Below are 4,769 nucleotides of genomic sequence, written 5' to 3'. Positions count from 1 at the left end.
GTCCTGTCGATCCTCTATCGGACGGGGTGCAGGCCGTGCGATTACTCTCAATTAGAGACGAGATCCCACAAGCGAGACGGCAAGACGCGAGTCTTCCTAGGGACGCGACACGACAGCAGCTAAACGCTGTTCAGAACCGGCTAGAAGAGAAGTACGGCTGAAGGTAAGCCCTACTAGTCCTCACTGACGAGGAGTAGGCCGCAGTCAAGGACTGCGCGAGTAGATCGAAGGACGATCGGAAGCCCTGCATACTGGCAGGCAAAGACAAGAGACGTCTGAAGACGAATTAGACAATGGAGGCCAACGCTCCTAACTTGAACGTTGAAGAGCTAGCGGCTTACGCCACCACTAAGAGCCAGGCAGGAGTCCCGGACGAAGAGATCCTGCGTGAGATCACGCAGATGCTGAGAGAGGATGGATGGAAGGAAGCAGCGATTGGGCCAACGATCGAAGCAGTCGTTAAGCGATCATCAGTCGTAGGGGGGAAGGGCTCACCAAGGCAGGAGGGCTCACCGAAAGCTAATCAGAACGCCGTGGCCTAAGTAATGGAGCAGATGATGCAGCTGCTCAGCCCAATAGCTAGTCGCCTAGAGGCACTTGAGAGGAACCAAGCTGAAGGACGTTCGGAGTCATCCCCAAGAGTCGACACTCCTCCACCACCGCTAACAACAGTCGCCAAGCCAGCAGCCCGCAAGAATAAGTTTCCCAACCTAGAGCGTTTTGATAGAACACGTGATAACTACCTAGGTTGGAAATTTGAGTGCGAAGGGAAGCTAGAGTACGACCACGCCATGTTCCTAACGGAGGACGCAAAGGTCTAATACGTGCTTAGTCGAACGAAGGGCAAAGCAAACCAGGTCCTTCTTCTCTGGGTGCTTGAGAATAAGGAACGAACTACGGCCGGCCTATGGGAGCACATGGATACTTACTTTCAAGACGTGCACCAGCAGCAGCGTGCGCTAAACAAGCTTTGGCACTTAAAGCAAGGACGACGACTAATACGTGACTATGTCTTAGAGTTTAACTAGCTTCGCGTAGAGTCCTAACAGCAGTTTAGCCTAGCAGTAGCTTGTGAGATGTTTAGTGAGGGACTTAGAGAAGAGCTCTAAAAGCTAATGCTCTATACTCTAAAGAACGGAAGTCTAAAGGAATATATAGACAAGGCAATCAAGCTTTCCAATGACCTATACCAGATCCAGTTGCACGGGAGGAATCGAAGGAACGCGGCCTACAGTCATGCGCAAGCTCCCCTGAAGGTCGCTTAGCGAGATGCTAGTCTAGAAGCGATGGACTAGGAGCCCTCGAAGGCCAATCGGGCACGGGAAACGAAGGATAGACCAAGGCGGTCCCTACTAGACTGCTATAGCTGTGGTGAACTGGGCCACATCGCTAGAAACTGTCCAAACACCACTTAGGTTAAGAGAGCCGTTCCCCCAAGCGAAGGGCAGAGACGCTAGAAACAGATCGAATGCCCAGACGATAGCGACTTGGAAAAAGAGTAGCTCTGGGCCAGAGTCTCGGCCCAGAGCCTCTGAAGATGGATCGGCAGATACGTAGCGAATGGAATCAGTTTTAGCAGAAGCATATGCGTCCCCCACCAATCACCGTAGATCTTATCATGAACAACGTAGCAAACGCTGTCGCGCTTATAGACTGCGGATGCCTATGCTATGCACTAATTAGCAAGAGATTCGCTTACCGCCACTGTCTAGAGCGCTTTTAGATCCCCTCTTAGATAATTGAGGGAGTGAACGGCAAGCTGTTAGAGATTAGCGAGGTCGCTTGATTCTTATTCAAGATGCATGGGTACGAAGAGACTGCTTATGCATACGTGATGGACTTGTCCTCTAGTGAGGACGTGTACCTTGGCAGGGGATGGATGGACCACTAGGACGTATTAGTATCTCCTGCTAAGAAGAGTATTTTTATCCACTTAAAGGGCATTCGAGTAAGGTCGACTAAAGGACGCCTATGAGGAGGAGTTAGCCAAGTTAACGCCGCAGCGTTTGCGGCCTTAGTTTGTAGGCATAAGAACGCTCTAAATAGCGTTTAGATCTTCGCCGCGTCAATTGCAGACATTGACAAGGCGCTACAACCGAAGAAGCCTGTAGATGTACGAGCGCTGCTACCAACATAGTACTAGGAGTTCTATGAGCTCTTTAACCCGAAGCAAGCAGAGAAGCTTCCACCGCACCAAGGGCCAGGGGTGGACCACAAGATTAAGCTAGAGCCAAAGGATGCTCAGCCACTGTGGGGACCCCTCTATAGCATGTCGCGCAGAGAGCTCCTAGTCCTTAGAAAGGAACTTATATCGCTTCTTGAGAAGGGATTCATCCGCGTAAGCAGCTCGCCAGCTGCAGCGCTAGTATTATTCGCCAAGAAACCTGGAGGAGGGCTCCGACTGTGCATCGATTATCGAGCTCTAAACGCAATTACTAAGAAGGACCGGTACCCGCTACCCCTCATCCGAGAGACACTTAACAGCTTAAGCAAGGCTAAATGGTTCACAAAGTTGGACGTTATCGCAGCCTTCCACAAGATCTGTGTCGCACTAGGCGATGAGTGGAAGACAGCCTTCCGAACAAGATTTGGACTGTTTAAGTGGCTAGTTACCCCCTTTAGCATGGCGAACTCCCCAAGTACTTTTCAACGATACATTAACTAGACCTTGAGAGAACACCTAGATGACTTCTGCTTAGCATACCTGGACGACGTACTAATCTACACCAATGGCGATCTGCGCCAGCACCGAGAGCACGTCCGAAAAGTGCTTAGCAAGCTGCAAGCCGCAGGGCTACAGGTGGACATTAAGAAGTGCGAGTTTGAAGTCAAGACAACTAAGTACCTTGGGTTTATTATCGAAGCAGGTAAAGGGATAAGCATGGATCTAGCTAAGGTAGCCGCAATCCGCGAGTGGGAGGCACTAAAGACAGTAAAGGGAGTAAGATCGTTCTTAGGGTTCGCGAACTTCTACTAAAGGTTCATTAAGAACTTCGCGCAGCTAGCCGCACCCCTTACTAGGCTTACAGGTGACGTCCCCTTTTGATGGGGATCTGAAGAGCAGTCAGCCTTTGAGAAGCTAAAGGAGATCTTCGTTACAGAGCCCACACTGGCGGCGTTCGACCCAGATCGGGAGACAGTGCTCGAGTGCGATTCGAGCGGCTACGCGGTGGGCGGGGTGCTATCACAGTACGACGATGATGGAGTCTTACGGCCTTGCGCGTTCTTCTTGCAGAAGAATAGCGCGCACGAGTGCAACTATAAGATCCACAACAAGGAGTTGCTCGCGGTAGTACGATGCCTTGAGGAATGGGATTCTAAGCTGCGTTCAGTTAAGAAGTTCAAGGTGATTACGGATCACAAGAACTTAGAGTACTTTATGAAACCTCGCATGCTAAACGAGCGCTAGGTGAGATAGTCGCTTCTACTTGGTAGGTACAACCTAGAGCTGCTGTATTGGCTAGGCAAGCAGAATGTGAGAGCCAACGCGCTCTTGAGAAGAGAACAAGACCTGCCTGCAGGGGTAGAAGACGAGCGCTTGCAGAAGCGTTTCGTGCAAATATTTAAGCCAACAAACTCCTATTAGGAGATAGCAGAAGAAGAACTAGAAGAGGAACTAGAAGAAGCTATTTTAGTAATGGCCACGAAAACACGAAGCCAACGGCGGGAAGAAGAGGCTATTGCCCTAGCTGAAGAAGAACTGGGCCAACTACCTCCTAGAGAACCAGACGAAGAAGCGTTAGAGCAGAACGAGTTAGAGAAGCTCTAGCAAGAAGCGACAGCGAAGAATTGGGTCTACTAGGGAGCGAAGAAGGCTGTAGAGGACCAAGAACGACGTTTCCCTGCGAACTTAGGCCTAAAGTGCTCAATCGAAGACTGCTTAGCGGACGGCGGAGTCCTGTTTTACCAAGGGCGCAAGTGGGTGCTAGACAACGACGAATTGCGAACGGCAATCATCAGCGGCGCACACGACTCATTAGTCACTGGCCACCTAGGACGCGAGCTAACGTACAAGATACTCGCAAGGGACTACTTCTGGCCAGGCATGACCAACTCGATCCAGAGATATGTTAGAAACTGCGACGCTTGTGGACGGAGCAAGTCCTAGAGAGAGGGCACGCAAGGCCTTCTAAAACCACTGCCAATACCCACCTAGATCTGGAAGGAGATCTCCATGGATTTCGTCAAAGGGCTACCAGAGAGTGAGGGCATGACTAGCTTAATGGTAATCACTGATCGGCTTAGTAAGGGTGCGATTTTCGTACCGCTCCCAGATACAAAGACAGAAACTATCGTTCGAAAGTTCATCGAACGTGTAGTCGCATATCACTGGCTACTAGACGCTATTACCTCTGATAGAGGCAGCTAGTTTGTGAGTGCACTATGGACAAGACTATGCGAGCTTCTGAAGATCAAACGGAGACTGTCGACAGCCTACCACCCACAGACGGACGGTGCAACAGAAAGGATGAACAGCGTCTGGGAGACCTACATCCGAACGTTCACGAACTAGGCTCAGAATGACTAGGCACAGCTCTGCCTAATGGCCTAGATCGCGATCAATGGTAGAAACGCAACGTCGACTAGAATGTCACCGTTCTTCTTACAGCATAGGCACGAAGTGGAGCCGCTACAGCTAGAGCTAGACAATGAAAGGCAACAGCGGAAACCAGCCAAACAGCTTTCGGATGAGCAGAAGGCAGCAGAGATCGTGGTTAAGCTACAACAAGCCGTAGAACTAGCCCAAGCAGGCATAGCAGGTTGCTCAA

This window comes from Exserohilum turcica (assembly GCF_000359705.1).
Source record: "Exserohilum turcica Et28A unplaced genomic scaffold SETTUscaffold_10, whole genome shotgun sequence".
Taxonomy (NCBI): domain Eukaryota; kingdom Fungi; phylum Ascomycota; class Dothideomycetes; order Pleosporales; family Pleosporaceae; genus Exserohilum; species Exserohilum turcicum.
Note: the sequence above shows the minus strand (reverse complement) of the source record.